This window comes from Octopus sinensis, linkage group LG2 (genome assembly GCF_006345805.1).
Source record: "Octopus sinensis linkage group LG2, ASM634580v1, whole genome shotgun sequence".
NCBI lineage: Eukaryota > Metazoa > Mollusca > Cephalopoda > Octopoda > Octopodidae > Octopus > Octopus sinensis.
The window spans coordinates 13,297,992-13,321,058 of NC_042998.1; positions in this window are offsets into that span (position 1 = coordinate 13,297,992).

Consider the following 23,067-nt stretch of genomic DNA (forward strand, 5'->3'; position numbering starts at 1 on the left):
AATATGATGTTTGCTTACAGTACTACCTGTTGTAGTTATCATATCGTTATTATTAAAATTTAAGTTAAAATCATTTTTAATGTTGTCGCTATTGTTGATGTTACTAGTTGCAATTTAAACATATCTATTCACATAAATAAATAAAGATTTGTTCAAAACTCATTTGTATTTGCATTGAACTCCTAACCAATTCCTCTTCACTATATAAATAGCATTTTTTGTATATAACTTAACCTATATTCAGATATTATTGTCAATAAAAATAAGTATGGTCGTTGTAACTGGGACAATGCCCTGAGAATCTAAACAGTAAAGGAGATTATGAATCTTTTCAACATTATTTATTGAATATAAGTGCACCTATGTATATTTTCAACAAATAGCATTCCATTAATCATATAAGAACTGGTACAATATTTACAATAAAAAAATAATAATATATAAAGTCATAATTCTTTATACTTTGTACGAAACTTTAGGCCTTATATCTCTCTTAATCACAAGAATACTGAAAATTATACAATCCACATTTCTAAGGAGTTGCACCATGTATGATTTATTTTTAAATGATCAACTATACAAAAAATAACTTTATAAATATAATTTCCTTGTTAGCCTGTAAAGTAAAATGCTAAGTATATTTCCTAATTAAGATCTGAAATATCAAATTACTGTAGCGTTCGAAGCTCTGATACATAAAATGAAGTATCTGTGGGCACACTAAACTAAATACTGGAAGACAGAAATTGAATATTTCTTATTCAGTTCTTATGCTAATTTTATTTCATTCGTTTTCATAATCTGCCCACAATTTCAGAATAGAATAAACGCACACAATTGCTTTTCTGCTTGTTATCCTTAAATTTTTCTAATTGCAGACAAGTTGTACTTAAAAATACTTTGATAATAAATCATATTATTTGTCACTCAATATCAAAAACACTTCTATTATTTAGTAACATATATTTATATTACAATCCCGTAACAAATACAATCTCTCTATGTCAAATGAACATAAAATATAATCTTCGACACTGATAAATTGCACAGAGACATTCTGCTTATAGTATACCATAATTTAACTGAAATAAACTTCCAACTATCAAATACTCAACAGATGTAGCGAGTAAAAGGCAGCATGGTCGTAATCATACCGAATCAAATGGTCTAAATATATTTAAATCGGAGATGAAAATTTATTGGTAAAAATTTATAATGTAAGCCAGAGATATTATTTCACTTATTTTGTAAAGTAACGCGACATAATTTACATAACGAAGCTATCATGTTCAATCCGTTTACAGCGAGTTAAGAAAAGTGGAAAGAAAATTTGACTTGATAACGATGAAACTGAAATCTACCGGGAAATATAGTCTGGACAGTTTTCGACTACCGAAGTTTTTCACTAACAGTGATGTTGAAATAATTTCGTTTGTTTTCTTTCCTATTCCCTTGCGCAGCTAAAACGACATGTTAATTATTCTCTTTCTTGGTACAAACTAGTGCGTAGTTTTGTAATACAGCTTATCAGTATGCCTATCAGGAAATTAATACGTTATAGCACAAAATTCAGAATAATGCGTTTAAGAGTATTTGTTGAGAAATCAATAAAAATATATTAATAAATAAATGTGTAAATCTTTTTTCACGCGTACGTAAAGCTACATATAGACACAGACATATGCACAGACCATCATACAAACAAAGAAAAAGAAAAATTCATAAACACCAACACCGATTTTTATCATAAATAAAACTTTCTTTTTAGCGTTTTGTCTGGAGATATGATGAAATATATTTCATTCTCGACAGTGAAGAAATGAAAAACAACATGATTTTGTACTTTACACACAATGGTTGTGCATTACATATAACTTCTACTTCTGTATGATGTCATATAATTACATCTCTTCATTCTATACGTTTTGTAATTACACATATGTATATCTATCTATCTGCCTGTCTATATACACTACCGTCAGAAATTAATTAGCACCCTTGATTTGCTCTTCACTCAAGGTATGTGCTGTCACCTAGTGGCCATATCTCGAGCTATTGCTTTGTTGCGAGTTCACTGTTGCGCAGAACGATGACGTAACTTTGTTTACAGAGCAGTTTGAGAGTCTACAGCCTTATGATGTTGACATAGCAGTGCAACAACAACTTGGAGTGCGGATGCAGACAAATCTTCCTTTGTTTAATAGATATAGGTAGCGCCTCGCAAGGACCGAAATCACACCATACTAAGTTTTCTCATCGCGTAAGACGTTTTGAACAGCTCATAGGTTAATTGATTTAACCTATTTAATGTAGAAATTTGAGAAGTGCTAATTAATTTCTGACGCAAGTGTATTATCTATCTTTCTTTCTATCTATCTAATTTATATATATTCATGTATATTAAGGCGTGGAAGCGGAAAATCTTATGGTTCGCACCACCTTTCTCTCTCCAAGTTAAATCTATACCTAAACCTCTCTTTAAAATCCTAAAATTGAATTTTCCGCCATAGCATTGATACTAGCCTATCTTTATCAAATCATCAGTGAAAATCACTTACTCCACTACACTTAGTTTAGGATCCATAATTGCCTCTTCGAAAAGACCCGGACTCCAAAATCAGTCCTATGAACACCTAAACTCTCACACTGTACCCTAAATTAACGCACATATTAGCAATAACACAGCCCTCAATAATCCCACAGGATTGAATAATACTAAACTCGAGCCATCATTCCAAAATTCAACCTACGCGACAACAAATACTAGCTGCGATACCATGCCCCAATCAAATACCAATACAGATTACATTTCAGATTCTCCCCCACTAACAACAAACCAACCGAGTTCAAACTCACTGACAGTAAACCCAATCCACGGAGCAGGTAGAAACTCTTGCAACTGTCGCATATCTCAATTATGCCCTCTTGGAGGCTCCTGTCTACGCCAAAGTATATTCTAAGAAGGCTGTGTTATAACATCACGTCCCACCAAGCAAGGGTATATATCGGCGGCAACGTAGATTTCAACAGCCGCTACCGTGCACACAAGAACACTTTCACCAATCCAAATTCTAAATTATTAACCTCTTTACAATCGTATATACACAAAACCCTGAATAATATATACAGAATAATGGTGATCTGAAACTACTAAGATCAAAAATAGTATTATCATTTTTATATCGTAGAGATAATAATAAGAAAATTTGAGATTTATAATACATGAATTTGAATCTTTGAATATTAGCCATTCTTTTTTTTTTATCTTGGATAATAATTGCATTATTTTACCTCGCGATCGTATAAAAACAGCATTTAGCGCGATACAATATCAGTTAATATCGAATAAACTCAAAGAACGCCACTAGTTTGAAGATCAGCAATTATGCAGAACTGAATGATTAGGCTTTGGTAGTATTTGTAATTTTGTGGGCCCTTTCGGCCGCTGCACTTCCCTCTGGGAGAAGTTTTTACTCTATAAATTTTGTAGTATACGTTTATCATTTAAAACATTGCTTTCTGTTCTGTCACTGCAATTATACTGTTACTTTCAACGCAACACTATTTCTTCACACACGTTATGATAATAATATATACTAAACTGAAGAAAAAAACTCCACGCTGATTTAGAACATTAAATAACAACTTATTCGCATTTACAAACATAACATACCACTCAATTGCTAAGCAAGTATATTGTGCTTATGGAACGAAATAACTAACGAAATGACATTTTGGCAGGTATCACAGCGTGTGAATAATGTTTAATTTGCTTTTCGTAAAAACTTAGCCTTTAATTTAAACAGGAAATTACTGTCGTTTGTTGATAAGTATCTAAGCTAGGGCTGGCATTCTGACAACGCATTTTACTATTTTAATAGTCACATTCATCTGTCGTCTTGGATTGTTAATGCTATTGAAAATATAAACATATATATTTTGGTTAAAAGCGCATGCCGGACTCTATAAAATATAATTAGGTCCCAAAGCAAAAGAGGTAGTTTGTGGTGTTTATTAACTTTGAATATATTTGCACAATCCTATTACGGAGTTTGTAATGACAGGTTAGATAAATTATCTTCGAAAAACAAATGCTTATAGACATGGGCAATGTATCAATAAACAATATGTTAGTAATCCTACATCTTGGAAATGACAAATATGATTCTGTTCGAAAATATCATTGTATATAATGGAGTTTAGGACCAATATTTCTATAAATAATAATTTGTCTGAATTGGAATAAATAAATGGATACTTGATTTGATTACATTCAGTTATATCTAAAGTTAACTTCATATAAAAATCGTCGTAAGTTAGTGGAAAATAAAATTGTAACGAATAAATTCTGCCTAATGCTGTCTGCACTAGGAAAAACAAATTAATCGGAAATAGTAGTGTAGTCTTAAATATAAAGTGCACTTCTGAAAAATAGAGAAAATACTAACGAAGAGATACATTGAACTGTTTGCCTGAGAATACTTCATAAATGTGCATTGTACTTAACTGAAGTACACAATAGCTATAGCTACCTATGTGAGTGTTTGCACTTACATGTATGTGGATTAATTTATCATAACAATAAGTAGAAAAAGCCGCCAGGAGTGAGATTTACTGCTACTCACAAAATAATTTACACATTTGATTCCCAGTTTGTGTAATTTCCCTTTCTTACCATTATTCATTTAAATATTTCTCAGTCACTCAGTAAATATATTTAGAATAATATTTTGCATTCAGACAACGATACAATTTACGAAGAAAACTAGTATCATATTGATTTGGCTTAGCTACAAATGGGTAACCCTACTGTCACTAACACAATGCCATATTATATCCGAGCGAAACAGGGTTCATTTAACGAGATGCCTCTTATAACATTACCTGATGAGACGCTTCCGTTTCGAGGGATGCATCAGGACAAGTTGTATGGTTTCCCACCTGCGGAGGATTAATGCAAGAAGTGTCGAAACGATTATTGTAAGCAATGAAGCCACCCGTGTATTCCATTATTCGTCCTTCTATATAATGCTGTGTTTACGTTCCCGTAACTAAGCGGTTCGGCAATAGTGTACGATAGAATAAAGACCTGGCTTTTATAAATAAGTACTTGGGTTGATTCATTCGACCAAAATAACTTTATAACATGGCCGCAGTTTGATGAGTGATGACACTATTAGAATATAAAATTTATTGTGGTTTAAGCTTTTGTGTACATATGAAAAAGAGCGTTGGGCTTATGATTTTAAAAGTTAAATATCTATGTAAATTATGTATATATATATATATATATATATATATACAACTTATAAACAAGAGCAAAAGAAAATTATTTCTATGCCAATATGCTGGTAACAGACATTTAAGTCGTCAATTTCCACATATTATTATACCCACTACAGAACACAGATACACAAGCATATATATATATATACATAAATACATACGACGGGCTTCTTTTAGTTTCCGTCCGCCAAATCCACTCAGAAGGCTTTGGTCGGCCCGAGGCTATAGTAGAAAACACTTGCCCAAGGTGCCATGCAGTGGGACTGAACCCGCAACCATGTGGTTGAGAAACAAGCTTCTTACCACACAGCCTCTCCTGCGCCTATGGATATTAAAGTTATAGTAAAGTAAAGTGTCACCTTGTATTCTTTTACTTTTCTTCTCTTTCAATTTTCATAATTTTAATTTTCCCTTTAACTTTGTATTTGATTTCTTTATCTTTTCTTCTCTCTTTATCCTTAATTGTTTCATGAATCCTCTTTCGCACTACTCGAAGTAAACTATAATAAATTATCTCCTACAACCTCGCCCCAGTCTACCAAGAAACTAGCCTAGCAGACCCCCTTTAACCTGGTTCACTGACCTTGAATACTATATTATACTCTTTTCTTAATTTAAACGGCTAACGTAACTGTTCTTTCTCCCTTTTCACAGTCGGCCTGGACATATTCTTGCCACATACTAGTTGGATTTTTGGGCTATTCCTTTGCTTTGTAAAAATTACTACACATCTGATGAATGTTCTTATTCTTCTATTAAAAAGTTATGTATGAAACAGCTGTAATGAGTTGGCAAGTATCCACCATTTGTTATTATTCATTTGATTATATATATACATATATATATATATATATATATATATATAATATATATATATATATATATATATATATATATACATATATATATATATATATAATTCATACATGTGTGTGTTTGTTATATATGCGTATGTCTGTGACGTACGGGCTTACACATAGCTTCCGACTACTAAATTTACTCTCAAATTATTAATCAGTGAAAGGCAGAAGACACCGTCCATGTTACCGTGCGTGATACTGAACCCGAGCTATGCCCGTACCTATTGAAGAACTTAGGAAGTACGATTCAGATCTTCCTTAAATGGAATGCATAGTGCATTTTATAAATATGGAAATATTGTTCGTACGATTTTATTGAATAAGCGTAGCACTTATACGATATTTTTTATGAATACACACACACACACACACACACACACATATATATATATATATATATATATATATATATGTATATATATATCTGACTACTGTCACTAAATAGATCGATCAATCGCATGTTACCAGTTTTTGTTCAAAACTATGCCTGGATATTGCAAGGTATTATAGTAGCTAAAGCATAATTCATGATGAAATTGATGTTTTATTTTGCAGTATATTAGTTAATACGTTACACTCTCTGCAAACGTTAATATATTAAAACAATGTACATATCATAAAATGAAAATTTGTTTTTGTCTTTATGGAGCAGAAATCTTTCAGGTCATACATTTGCTAAAATCATTCTGTCTCTGCATTATTTATGGATATACGTAGGAGTGGCTGTGTTGTAAGTAGCTTGCTTACGAACCACATGGTTCCCGTTTCAGTCCTACTGCGTGGCACCTTGGGCAAGTGTCGTCTACTATAGCCTCGGGCCGAACAAAGCCTTGTAAGTGGGATTGGTAGACAGAACCTGAATGAAGCCCGTCGTATATATGTATATACATATGTATGTGTGAGTATATATGTTTGTGTGTCTGTGTTTGTCTCCCCAACATCGCTTGACAAACGATGCTGGTGTGTTTACGTCCCCGTAACTTAGCGGTTCGGAAAAAGAGACCGATAGAATAAGTACTAGGCTTATAAAGGTGGTGCTCCAGCATGGCTACACTGAAATGACTGAAACAAGTAAAAGAGTAAAACGAGGAAAAAAAGAGTAAAAATATCGATTCATTCTCAAAAGAAGGGAAAAGATTTTAGGAATCTGCATTTTAAACAGTATTTCTACTGATCTTCTGATGTTACTGTGAGCATTACAGACTTTTTATTATATCTATTTATGACGTCATATTTATCATAGGGAATTTTTAAAGTACACAAAATATGTAATAGAAATTTAAAAGGCCAAATGATAACCTTGCATTTTGAAACCACAATGAAACACGGCAATTTTAAATACTGCTCATATTTGTGAGTGTTTGAGCTAAAATTTCATACGAATCTCCACAGTTTCATATACTAATTATTTCAAAGCTACTTTAATTAGTACTATAGACAGTTCATATTTTAAATTGAAATATATTAGAACATATTTATTGCATGTGGAATTCTATTTACATCCACTACTCGGTAATCCCACCCATCCACATTCTATTTAATAAATTAATTTCAGTAAGTGCCGATTCATTCATTTAGTGAGATGATTGAGTCAGTGGAAAGAGTAAAAATAAACGATAATTGCAATTAACATTTGAAAATGTCCATATTCCCAAATCTCATTTTAAAATGTTGAATGAAATTTTATTTCCATTCTTCTATATATGGATTGGAATATTGAATCAATTACGCAAAACGTTCAAAAGCATATAATAGAAATTGAAATTTTAGGTATTTTTTTACAAATTTTATTAGCTGAGGCACCATTTATATTATACTGCCTGTTCACTTTAAAAATAAGATTATTTATGTAAGGCCATCAGTAAATCTAAAAATAGCGGCATTTGTATAAGTTAATCTATGTTATAGTCCAAATCGTAATGTTTTTATGAATTTTTTTTAGATAATATTAATTCCAGTTATATTCTGCAGAATAAATATAATATTTTCAAATTAGATGTATAAGAAATTAATGTCTTATCAGGTAAATACATCGAAAATTTAATTTAAGTGGAATTTTATATAAAAGTAGAATGTTTACGGAAATATATTTTTTTTAATATTAAAGATCCCCAAGGCGGTGGTCTGACAGAATTGTTACATCATTGGTCAAAGTAATTGGCAGCGTTTCGTCTGTCTTTACATTCTGAGATCAAATGCCGCCAGAGACGTCTTCGATTTCATCCTTACGGAGACGATGAATGAGGTACAACTTGAGCAGTAGGGTCGATGTGATCGGCTTACTCCAGCCATGAAACCGCTGACCTAGTCCCAACATTTGAAACCATTATTAAGGATCTACGTTTTCGGTGTAGAGAATGTGCTCCGAACAACAAGGTAGTTGAGAAATGCCAAATAATTTTAACGGGACAATGAATTCAGTTTTCTGAACAGTATTGCTAAATCCTTCATCTACTTTTATCAAGCAACTGTAATAAACGTAACACAACACATGATTAGTAAAGTCTTTCAAAAATATCTCTGATATAAATTGGAAAAAGATTTCCGTAAAATATTCGTGTAATTCTAAACTTAAATTTTCACATGACACAATTTCTCGTCACTTCTGTGGTGTATATTTCAGATTGTAAGTATTACGCACATTTACATATGCCATCGCTCAACTGCGATGCCGTATTTATATTCTATATACATTGGAAAATACATGCGAAAATTTTATATTCCTATGATAATAACGCTACTACGAAATGATTTTTAAAATTCTGGCCTTTGTTTGGGGCATATTAGTGAAGCCTGTAAACGCCTTTGATGCACTTATCCAGTATTGAAATATATGTATCAGTTAAGTGTTAAATAATTACAACACTAGGTATTGAGTTATATGAATAGGAAATTTCTCTTACATATTTTGTCAACAAAACGAAACTGTCTGCGCTTCTTATTTAATGAATTTTCCCGCACTTTATCTTCCTTCATTTATCATTGAGTAGGTATTGTCAACACTTTGAACGGGATGCTAGAACCACCAATTTCTTCATTTGTGTTACGTCTGCTGATATGAAGTGCAATAAAAAACAATTTCCCTACACCTTGCTAATCTGTGTTAATTTTTGCAAAGGTTCGATATCAGGCTTTCTCTAGATTTCCCTGTACTTTGCATACGTCAGCTGGCAGCCACGATAAGGCCATAGAATCTATTGAGATTTTTGCACCTGATTGAATTTCGACGGATTTTAGAGGTAATGACAGTTACCAGATTTAGCTGTACGTCGAAGAAGATCGATCATTCTTTACAGATATCATACCCCAAACAATCCGCAATATTGATCTGAGATTCCGATTCATGGGCAGCAGAATTTCGTCACTTAGCTAACCTTGCAAATGGATTCGATAGACAGAAACTGAAAGAATCCCGTCGTATATATAAATATGTGTGTTTATCTGTGTGTGCGTGCGTATGTATGTGTTTTTGTTTGTGTGTTTGTCTCCACTGCCACCGCTTCACAACTGAGCTTCGTGTGTGTGCGTCTGCGTAACTAGAAGTTTGGCAAAGGAGACCGATGGAATAAGTGCTAAGCTTAAGAAATAAGTCCTGGAGTCTTACCAGATTTTCTCTAGTTTTACTGGTACTTTTCGTGTATCAGCTAGCAGCCTCGGGAATCTCTACAGATTCTAGTGATATGAGTTTCCAGATTTTTTGTACTCCAGATAATCATGAATATTGTTCTGAGGTGCTGATTCACAACCAATATTCTAGAACATTCTGCAGATATTAAAAGCAGAATTTAAGGCAGATATTAAAAGATTTTTGTAGAATCTTATGATTTTTATATAGTCGTGTACTAAGTATAACAAGAGTAACACAAGAATTGTGCTATATTCTGCGTTGAATTAGAATTCTTAAATAAACTTATAATATGTTCAGAAGAAATTTGATTTCTCCCTACACGCAGTTTGAATTTATTGAAATGTATTAATGCACGGAATAAAACAAATAATTGAACAATCTATTTGAGTTAATAGATTTCTTGATATGTATTAATATTCAGAATTGCATTATCATAAATGATGAACTTGATAAACATTTTTCATGATTACGTTAAGAAAGAAAAAAGATTAAAACTTAATAAATAATTGAATAATTTCATGTATGCCAAGTCATGAATAGAAACTATTTCAGATATGCAAATTAGACATCACCTACAAAAATATTTAGCAGCTGAGAACTTCTTTTCTAGAAACAAACATAGGCGCAGGCATGGCTATGTGATAAGAAGCTTGCTTCCCAACCACACTGTTCCAGGTTCAGTCTCACTGCGTGGCATTTTCGGCAACTGACCTGCAGTATAGCCTCGAGCCGACCAAAGACTTGTGAATAAATTTGGTAAAAGGAAACTGAAAGACGCCCGTCGTATATATAAATATGTGTGTGTGTGTCTATGTCTATGTGTGTGTGTGTGTCTGTATTTATGTGTGTGCATCTTTGTTTCTGTGTTTGTCAACCCACCATCGCTTGATTACTGAGGTTTGTGTATTTATGTCCGTGTAACCTAGCAGTTCAGAGACGAGGGCCGATGGAATAAGTACTAGGCTTGAGAAATAAGTCGTGGGGTCGATTTGTCCGATTAAAATCTTTCAAAGCGGTGCCCTAGAATGGTCGCAAGTAAAACAATAAATTACTGAAACAAGTAAGACAATAAAAGAATATCTTCACCCACAGAATCACAGATTTCTGCTTGAATTTGAAAATGTTCCCTGATTTGTACACCAATGTCTTCATAGGGATCACAGAGGTGACGAAAATGAATAACATGAGAAGGTGGGCGAAAATAGGGCTAGAAGTTTAAAGCCAAATTGTCCTGAACAGGGGTGTGTTCTGTGGAAGCACACAGACAAATGGGTATGAAGCTTAGTAAGTACTACACGTGTGTCGACAAAAAAACTTTTGATAGTCATTTGCTCTGAAGAAACAATGAGAATATCAGATGTGCAGAAGAGACGAAGAAACCATAGAATTGCTCATATGACCGCAAAAATAAAGCAAATATCAAAAGATCTCGACGGTACAGTTAAACTATTTGTATCAAAATTCTCGTTGGCTACTCCATAAATATGTCGGCAGGAAAACAAATCACGTCCGTAATATTCATTGTAATATCTAGTTTTTCAATGTTAACAGAAACTTTGAAAATGATCCCCAAAATTTGCGTTTCATGAGTGTCAAATTTTGCTGCCTATGATTTTTGATTTTGATTTTTCCAGTTTCAGCTAATGAGCTGTGGCCATGCTGGGGCACCGCCATTTAAAAATTATACTGCGCTGCCGTGACCAGGATTATATGCATTATTGTCGACGTTATTTTTATTCCTGCTTTTATTGGATTGGCAACACTGTAAAAAATATTCATACCGGCGAAACTAATTATTTGCACGTTGAGAATTTATTATTTCTTCCTTCATATTATGTTGGTTATATAGTTTCTTTAAACTTTATAGAATTCACTGAATTTTGAGATATTATAATCATGCATAGTTAGGAGATAATACATATCTGAAATTTTAAAAAAATCCTTACGTTCTTTCACATAAGTATTGAAAATACGCAACGTTTGCCAATAAATAATAAGAAAATTCTATTCCAAGCAGTTGGTTTTCGTTATATCTTGGAAACTATTACTCTCGTAAATTGCCTCTTCAGACATCCATCTAAAATTTTGGTTTAATTTTCTATAATGTTATAAAATATTTTCCGTGTTGGTGGGTATACCTTATCCATATCATTGCAGGTGATATACATCATTTTCTTGACACATTTTTACACTCTGTGTTTTGTAGCGTGTAAATTAAAAATTGCATTTGGTGGATGAAATTTTTGTGCATACAATTTCAGAGCTGGTAGATATAGTTCTTACCATCAGAATGGAAATGCTATATAGTACATAGGCGCAGGAGTGGCTGTGTGGTAAGTATACGCGCAGGAGTGGTTGGGTGGTAATTAACTTGCTTACCAACCACATGGTTCCCGGTTCAGTCCCACTGCGTGGCACCTTGGACAAGTGTCTTCTACTATAGCCTCGGGCCGACCAAAGCTTTGTGAGTGGATTCGAGGGATTTGGTTAGTCCCAAACACAAAGAAGCCCGTTGTATATACACATGTATATATTTGTGTGTATACGATGGTGGTGTGTTTATGTCCCTGTGACTTAGAGGTTCGGCAAACGAAGCCGAAATAATAAGTACTAGGCCTACAAAGAATAAGTCCTGGCGTCGGTTTCTTCGACTAATACTATTTTAGGATTTGCTCTAGCATGGCGACAGTCAAATGATTGAAGCAAGTAAAATAATAAAAGTACTACCAGCCGCATGGCTCTGGATTCAGTCCCACTGCGTGGAACGTTAGCAAGAGTCTTCTACTATAGCCTCGGACTGCCCAAAGCATTGTGAATTGGATTGGTAGACGTAAACTGAAAGTAGCCTGTCGTATATATATATATATATATATATATATATAATATATATATATATATATATATATATATATATACATATATATGTGTGTGTGTGTGTTTGTGTGTGTGTGTGTGTGAGTGTGTGTCTGTGTGTGTGTCTCTGTGTTTGTGTCTCTGTGTCTGTGTGTGTCTGTATGTGTGTTTCTGTTATAGGTTGTAATGCACGCATAGTTTAATGCTCGTGTAACAACCTATTGCTTCTTTATACATACAATCTCCATACATACATCGTTAGATGTGTATGACCGTCGCTGACCAGTATCTCAGAAAAGGTCTCAGGAATGTCCGTGAAAATTTTAAAGCAGTTGCGGTTTGCACAACACCACAATGACTCATTAATTGAGATAAAAAAAGCAAAGAGCGAGATATTTGATTGAGTATAGCAACGTGTGTCAAATACGAGTTAGCTTTTCCTTAGATGGATGCCTTGACAAAACCAGAGGTCCTTAATTCTCAGTTAGCTTACGGGAACCCTCGGACGCTATCCCTCCATCGATACACAGTGAACTCTTGAACACCATCCATCGATAAACACGCACATACATACACATACACAGGCGGCGAGCTGGCAGAAACGTTAGCACGCCGGGCGAAATTCGTAGCAGTATTTCGTCTGTCGTTACGTTCCGAGTTCAAATTCCGCCTAGGTCGACTTCGCCTTTCATCCTTTTGGGGTCGATAAATTAAGTACCAGTTACGCACTGGGGTCGATGTAATCTACTTAATCCCTTTGTCTGTCCTTGTTTTTCCCCTCTGTGTTTAGCCCCTTGTAGGTAGTAAAGAAATATATGTGTATATGACTGCACGTGCATGTCTGTGTGTGCGTTTGTATTGGGAGCATAAAGTAATAAATGAATGTGAGAGCAATATATCATGTTGTCACTGGTATATAGTCACATCTGTTTTATTTATAAAACCTTTTATAAACACAGTAATTGTAAACTTTTGAACATGTTACTGTATGTTACGCTTTGAGGTAATTTTTTCCACTATACTTTAGTTTCAGAAAATACGTCCTAAACAGAATATTGCGTTTCGTCAGAGAACTTAAAAGAGAGTATGTTATATACTATACTATGTTCTGGATAAATATTTCCTTCGAAACTCATACATTGCTTACTCAGCTACTGAAGCATTGCATAAGATAATAAAGGATAACTACAGCGTTTTGCTACTAAGTCTGTATTGCAAATAGCATCCTATAAATTTACAAATCAGTCTTGTAGCCATTAGATTATTCAATATTTCCCCTAACTGTTAATGCAGAAATATAAGGAGGAAAACTTTTTCCAAACATGGCATTGATATGTTGTTCAATAAATATTTCGCTTCTACGTTTGTTTTCAAAGATGAATAGCGGAACATGTTTTGGGAATTTTCCAGCATATGTGAGATATTTAGTTTTTATTTTATTGCTTCTTTACTCTAAATACCGTAGTGAGCTGTATATAATAACAAAATACCAGGATTAAATCTACAACCATTTATAATGAAACCTAGGTGTTTCCTTTCTGTGTTTCCCATGAGACTGACTTTGTGCTAAATTATTTTTATTTATTTCGTACGACAGATGAATATGACATGCAATAAGAGATTGTTGCTTACCACGACACGATAGTTTTATTTTATGATGGAGAATAATATAATATAAGTCATATTTGGCAGTTTTAGTTCTATAATAATGCTACAATTTAATATCACTCCTGTTATTTGGAAATCTGTTTTGAAGCATTTGAGAAATTGCCAATTTTTGTTCGTAATACTTCGTGAGATTCCACAGGGAAAACATGTCCATGTATCTTAATTTTTTTCCTGCAACGCTTTACATATAATAAGTAAAATAAAATATGCTCGTATCAAGTGAAGCAGAATATATTCATATTTGTGGCAGCAATACATTCATATTAATAGATTGTGAAAAAAACGTATTTTGTAAAGATTGGATTTTTTGTCATAAAAATAAGGTACCGAAAGTTCTGAAATTATGTATATAAAAACATGTTATGTAAGTATGTATGCAAGTATACATTGACATACACACATAAATACACAGACGCACACGCAGACGCACACGCAGTCGCACACACACACTTATATCCTGTGTGTATGGGCGCCAGAGCGTAAAATAATGTATATAGATATATATCTATATATATGTATATGTATATATATTTATACATACATATATATACACGGCGTGTATTTAAATGTGAGTCATGGTGTAAAAAGTTGTATATATTCATTGTTACACATGTTTATGCGGATATATAAAACATATATGTGTACATATGTCTATTTATGCATACACACACATGTATATACATGAACATTTATAAACATAAATATATGTAAATATAGGTACGTATATATATATTTATGCATATATATATATATATGTATATATCTATCTATCTATATATATATATATAGACACACATATATACACATCTACACACATGTATATACATATATGTACGTATTTTTACATATTCATATATATATATTCAGTGAGTATGTAGCATAAGATGCACTCCCGTGTAATATATAAGGTAGTTCATGTATGGCATACTTATAAGTAATGTATGTAATTTGTTTAAATATACTCAAGCTGATTATCCTTAAATATAATCCAGTAACATCGTTGAAACAAATATACCTATTTTGTTTAATCTCCAGGTACCATACCTTTCTTTATAGCACTCAGGCTTCTGGACGTTTCCGCTGGATTTATTTTCTCGTCGGTTCTATTGAGAGTCATTGGGTTTATATTTCACATATATATCTAATTCTCTCTGCCTGTGTATGTATATATAAGGCGGCGAGCTGGCAGAAACGTTAGCACGCTGTCCGAAATGCGTAGCTGTATTTCGTCTGCCGTTACGTTCTGAGTTCAAATTCCGCCGAGGTCGACTTTGCCTTTCATCCTTTCGGGGTCGATAAATTAAGTACCAGTTACGCACTGGGGTCGACGTAATCCGTTTGTCTGTGCTTGTTTGTCCCCTCTGTGTTTAGCCACTTGTGGGTAGTAAAGAAATATATACATATATATATATGGGCGTAGGTGTGACTTCGTGGTACGACGTTTGTTTCCCAGCCACCTGGTTCTGGGCTCTCTTTCACTGAGATTTACCTTGGGCAGGTATACCTCTGTCCAAAGCTTTGTTTGTGTAGTTGCCAGACGGCACAGAATGGAATATGCAATATATGTCTTTAGCGATTTCCAATAACCCAGAGTTTCAGAAGAAGGACACCAATAAGGGTGAGAGGTGAAAAGGAGGAAGTACTGCGGTCTAGATCATGTACAGGCCAAAACAAATTCAATATATCTATATTTTATTGCTGCTGCTGAGATCCCCTTCCGTCATGACAGACCGTGGGATTGCACCGACGAAGTTACCCTCCCAGGCACAAGTCTGGGCAAAGTTGCTAATGGATGACCAGCAGTCGTCCGTGCATACCGATCTCCCCTCTCCACGCCACCAGTATTATCCAAGGGAAAGGCAAAGGGGACGATACAGCCTGGCACCTGTGACGTCGCAACTTATTTCTACAGCTGAGTGAACTGTAGCAACGTGAAATAAAGTGTTTTGCTCAAGAAGAGAACACGCAGCCCGGTCCGGGATTCGAACTCAGAACATCACGATCGTAAGCCCGTCGCTCTAACCACTAACCCATGCGCCTTCACAATATTTTATATTGCATGATATTCGATAAATCTGTATATGTCATATGATATTCATATTCATGCTAATGATTACTCCGAGTTTATTTCTGAATTTTGTTTATTGAAGGTCTTAAATGTGTTTGAGATCATGTTGGACAAAAGTATTACTAATAACGCCTACTGATGCGGAAACCCGTATGCACTATTGCACTCTAAGACCGGTTCTACGTCCTGAACTGAACGGTTCTGTTCTTTTATAGAATATCAAATTTGGAGAATATATTTCAACTGCGAGATTATCACCGTTTCATACGAAGCTGCAGCATTGTCATTTGAAAATTTATGGGACATTCTCCTATCTTAAATATTTATATTGTATGTTATTTAATATAATTGTATATTAGACAGAAACACACACAAACACACACACGCATTCACACTAAATACAGACATATATTTACAGGTGTGTGCATATATAAATATATGTGGGTGTGTGTATACAAAATAGTTCCATTAAATGCGAACACACACGAACATACATGTAGGCATGTGCATTCCTATGGATCAGTATGTGTGACTGTTCCCGATTCTGTTTACAAATCCATAACAATATATTGCTGTTTAAATCGTGGCATTGTTGATGTGGAAAATGCATATTCCAAGGTGAAAAAAAAATCACGTCACATTCATTCAAAAACTGTAGAGCATATTATGGTTGTTGTTGTTGTTGTTGTTGATATCATTATGTTTATTATTATTATTATTATTATTATTATTATTATTATTATTATTATTATTATTATAATTATTATTATTATTATTATTATTATTATTATTGTTACTATTATCTTCATCATTATTAAATTTATTTATATTTTTGTTATTGCAATTATTAATTTCACAATGTTGATGACAATGATAATAATAATAATAATAATAATAATAATAATATAATAATAATAATAATAATAATGATAATAATAATAATGATAATAATAATAATAATAACGATAGAAATATAATGATAATAATAAGAACATCAGCATAAAATAACAATTATAAAGAAGTAACTATAATACCAATAAAAAGTAACAATAATGAAACAGACAATAGGATGAAAGCAATACAGGTTATATTATTACGCTAATGGATGATGCGCTTAAAATAGCATTAAATTCTTGGCAGTAATTGATCTTGTTTAAGGGTAACACAAAAGGAATATTTTCAATACCTGAGCAACGATGAAAAACAGGTTAACGTATATAGTATTTGATGAACGAGAATAAATATCGACGGCATATGAAGGTTGAATACTTAAAAAGAATAATCATTACGTTATTCACTCACGAACACGCACACAAAGCGGTCTGATATAAACACATACAGAAACACACACATATTTATGCATGTATGGATGAATGTACAAATACACACATTTGCATGTGTGTACGTATGTATTTATTGCATAAGTATACATATATATATACATCCATATAAATATGACAATATATATGTATATATATATATATATATAAATGCATTCATACATACATGCATGCATACATTTATACACATATATGATGCACAGGCAACGTTTATTTCCAACCATGTGGCAGAAAAGCTTGCATACGTAAAGAATATATATATATACAAAATATAAATTTAATTAACTAAGCATTTTATATAATGGAAAAAAATTATACGATAAAAAGTAGTGAAATGGATCACATAGGAAAAAATATTAATGGATAACGGGACGTAATATTTAAAGGGAAAACAAACATTTGAAATTGTAAAATTTAAAGCTTGGAAGTAAAAAATAATATTAATATATAAATTTTCATATTTTCGCAATTCGACGATCAACGAAGCCAATGATGTGGTGATGCTGTGTATCATTATAGGTTAAAAACCAGCATGTTATTATTATTATTATTATTATTATTATTTTTATTATTATTATTATCATTATTATTTTTATTAATATTATTATTATTATTATTATTATTATATTATTATTATTATTATTATTATTATTATTATTATTATTATTATTATTACTATTATTATTATTTATTATTATTATTATTTTTATCATTATTATTATTATTATTAGTGGTGTTAAATATTAACTTTTTAATAATAATGATAATGATAATAATAATAATGATAATAATAACAACAACAATAACAACAACAATAATAATAATGATGATGATGGTGATGATAATCTCAAGAGCATAACAATGAATATTTCGTTTTAAGGTTCTGAGGCTACAACTACTCCTAAATACACGTCTGTTATAAATCTAACACATTTGAACAGAACATTCGAGAAAGAACCTAAAATTTAATAAAAATATTACTTATGATATTAATATCAATAATACTGAAGCAGTAATGACAACAACTATAATAAAAAAAAAAACAATAGTAATAACAATGAAGATAGCGATGATAATGAGATTATGGTGATGATGATTATGATGAGGATGATCGTCTTCGTGGCCACGACTACTGCAAATGAGGAAGATGCTGCTGCTGAAATTAACCATTTATTTCCTACTTTGGCACTAGACAAGCAATTTTGTTCGAAGTGGCCGTCTATTAGATGGCTACCCGTTCTTACCCGGTACGCATTTTATCCACCTGAAGGAGATTAAAGGGAAAGTCCTCCCCGGCATTATTTCAAGTTTGAACGTAAAATGCCGGAAGAAAAATTGCTAACGAAATTATCCGACGGCCTAACGCATCCAGCGTCTCCCTAATATAATAGATGATGACGACGAAGATGACGATGTGGCTTCCGCTGATGATGGTAATGACGATTTCGTTTTAGTTAATCGCTGACTCGTCAGTTGGACACGAAGACTTGACTGGTAAACTATGAATTTTGCGATGTCCTTACAATACATGCCTCCAAAATAATAGTAATAATAATGATAATAATAATAATAATATAATAATAATAACCACAACAACAAAAAAAATAATAATGATGATAATAATAATATTAATAATAATAATAATAATAATAATAATAATAATAATAATAATAATAATAATAATAATAATAATAATGGGGGAGCATCATAGCCATGTGTTGAGAGGGATTCTTTGGGTTTTGAATAATTCACATCTGGAAACATGGGTGTTTCGTTCAACATCCTTAAACAACCCTTTTTCAGGTACCTGTTGAGCAGGATGGGTTACTCGACCAGAAGAAAATTCTAACTCGGCCTCACCAGAAAGATCATGTGCTGTTTATCACAATGTCACGCATATATGGTTGTGATGCATGTGCCTAGTGTACCCTTATCAGACGGGTAGTCATGATGGGTATACTGGGCTTCGTATATTTGACCCCAGTGTCACTTTGGTGGCATGCACTGCTCTCTCACTCAATAATAATAATAATAATAATAATAATAATAATAATAATAATAATAATTAATAATAATAATAATAATAATAATAATAATAATAATAATAAGAATAATAATAATAATAATAATAATAATTAATAATAATAATAATAATAATAATAATAATAATAATAATAATAAGAAGAAGAAGAAAAGAAGAAGAAGAAGAAGGAGAAGAAGAAGGAGGAGGAGGAGGAGAAGAAGTAGAAGAAAAATAATAAGAAGAAGGAGAAGAAAAATAATAAGAAGAAGGAGAAGAAAAATAAGAAGAAGAAGGAGAAGAAAAATAAGAAGAAAAAGAAGAAGGAGGAGGAGGAGAAGAAGGAGGACAAGGGGGAGGAGAAGAAAAAGAGGAAGAAGGAGAAGGAGAAGAAGAAGAAGAAGAAGAAGAAGAAGAAGGAGAATGTGTCATAAAAACTTTGAGACAAATACATGAGAAAAACACCTGGACCTGCATGCACACATACATTACAGAATATAAAACTAGCGGGGACCGCACACATCCTACGTAAAACATTTTCAATGCATTGATAATTAGAGCACCACAAAATACCACAGCATACAGATATAAATCTACATACATACATACATAGCCGCAAGTGTGGGTATATGGTTTCAGTCCCACTAGGTGGCACCTTGCGCAAGTGTCCATTACTATAGCCTCAATTTCCATATAGTATATCGTCTTTAAATCAAAAAATAGGTTACTGATTGCACAGACATAGGACTATTCATAAAAGCAATATTAACAAACTGATGAACAATATTATCGAGCGGACAAACCTTGTAGTGCGAAATCCTGAGCTGTGATCATATTCTTTGACTTGTTTTAGTCAGTTGACTACGGCCATGCTGGAGCACTGCCTTTATTCGAAAACATCGAACCCAGGCCTTATTGTTCGTACGCTGGTAGGGGAGAAACACAGACACACATTCACACACCCAAATATATACATACACACAGGCATACACGCACATATATATATATATATATATATAGCACGGATTTCAGTTTCCATCTAACAATTCCACTCACAAGGCTTTGGTCAAACCGATGCTAGAGTAGAAGACGCTGGCCCAAGGTGCCTCGCAATGAGACCGTGCTTGAGAAGCAAGTTTCTTACCATAGCGCCCCTTCTGCGGATTCATTTTCATACAGGTGACTTACATTCCTCAGGCAACTAGCATAACTGAAATTCGGTCATCCATGTCAGAGATGACGGTATGCTTTCGATATCAGAAAGTGTATGCAAAAGTGAGTGCCTTGCTGGTTTACAACTGATTTGACGGAAAGAGCTGACGAAAGTTGTTGTTATCTAGAGGGTGCAAACTGATTCTAATAAATTCAATCCGTTTTGATTTTGCGGAAGGTGATCATAAGATGATCAGAGAAAGTTGGAAATGATATTCTAAAGTTCAATTGAAAAAATCGATTAAGACCTTAAAACCATACACAAACAAAATAAAAATCCGTAAGAATCTTGCAACAGCAAATTTTATGCAATTGTCAGCTAACAAGTCAAATGGAAATAAGGTTGATCAAAAGGACCCGATTCAGACTACCTTCCTGATTTGGCGCACTCTCCATTTCACATGTTCACACAAATTAATAACAATCAGCGGGAGCAAAGATTTGTTCAACCAAAAAATAGGAAAGTCAATATGTTAAATAGTGCATAAGTGAAATCTGTCATGGTCTGTCGCAGGGTTCGGTTGAACAATAGTCAAATGAAAATAATCGCATGGAAACAACGCTTAAGATAACATGCCTGTGGAGGGAAAAAGGCCTTAAAGATTAGGCTACCTATATCAGCTAACGAGAGTTATGCCTACATTGCATGACTGTCATCACACGATACACACACACATACATATATAGATAGAGAGTTACATAGATTGATATATATATATATATATATATACATGGAGGCGCAATGGCCAAGTGGTTAGGGCAGCGGACTCGCGGTGATATAAGGCGGCGAGCTGGCAGAAACGTTAGCACGCCGGGTGAAATGCTTAGCGGTGTTTCGTCTGCGTTACGTTGTGAGTTCAAATTCCGCCGAGGTCGACTTTGCCTTTCATCTTTTCGGGGTCGATAAAATAAGTACCAGTTACGCACTGGTAAATGTAATCGACTTAATACCTATGTTTGTCCTTATTTTTCCCCTCTGTGTTTAGCCCCTTGTGGGTAATAAAGAAACAGGTGATAGGATCGTGGTTTCGATACCCAGACCGGGTGTTGTGAGTGTTTATTGAGCGAAAACACCTAAAAGCTACACGAAGCTCTAGCAGGGGGTGGTGGCGATCCCTGCTGTACTCTTTCACCACTCTTTCTCCCACTCTTTCTTCTGTTGGCCTGCTCGTTTAGCCAGCGGGGTGGCGTCATTCAAAGGCTAAAACAATGCGAACGCATTGTGACCAGCGATGTGTAACAACATCTGATGGTATGGTCGGTCACGTGATCACGTGACGTATATATAAATATATATATATATATATATATATATATATATATATATATATATACATACATATATATATATATATATACAAACACATATGCATATACATACATATATATATATACACGGTGCGTCATGTATTTGCGGACATACATTTATTTGCGTCATTGCTCCATTTTTTGAAAATTTTGTAGAATCTTTGTTTCAGAAAATGATAATGGTAGACCTTCATCTTACGCAAGAAATGAAGAAGAATGCTGTTATTGTGGCTATAAAGCTTGAGTATTGCGATATAGAAATATCTCGATTTTTAAATGTTGCCAGGTATTTCGTCTCCAAAGTTTGTAAGGAGTTAGAGACTGAAGATGGTAACGTATCACCAGTATCAAAGCATAAAAAGCATTCCAAACGCTCTGAAACCATCAGAACAGTTGAACTAATCAAATAAGTTCAACAGATCATTGATTACAATCCTAGAAAATCCATGAGGTCAATTGCATGTGTCAGAAGGAAGAGTCAGAAATGTTGTACACGAAGACATCAGATATATGTCTTATATGATAAGGAAAATGTCAATATGTCAGAAAAAGCTAAAGAAAATTACAACATAAAATCTAAAAGGATCTTAAACAAACTGAAAAATCCAGCAGAAGGAGATTTGATTTCGATTTTCTCAAACAAGAGAAACTTCGACGAAGATCAAAAAGTAAAAATAAGAAATAACAGATGGTTATGTGCAGAACCTTCTATAGTTCCAAGTGTTCTGCATAGGAAATTTCTGCAACTGTCATTGTTTTAAAGCTTGTGAGCAATGAAGGACATGTGATGCATCCTTACTTCTTTGCACAAGTTCTTAGAGTTA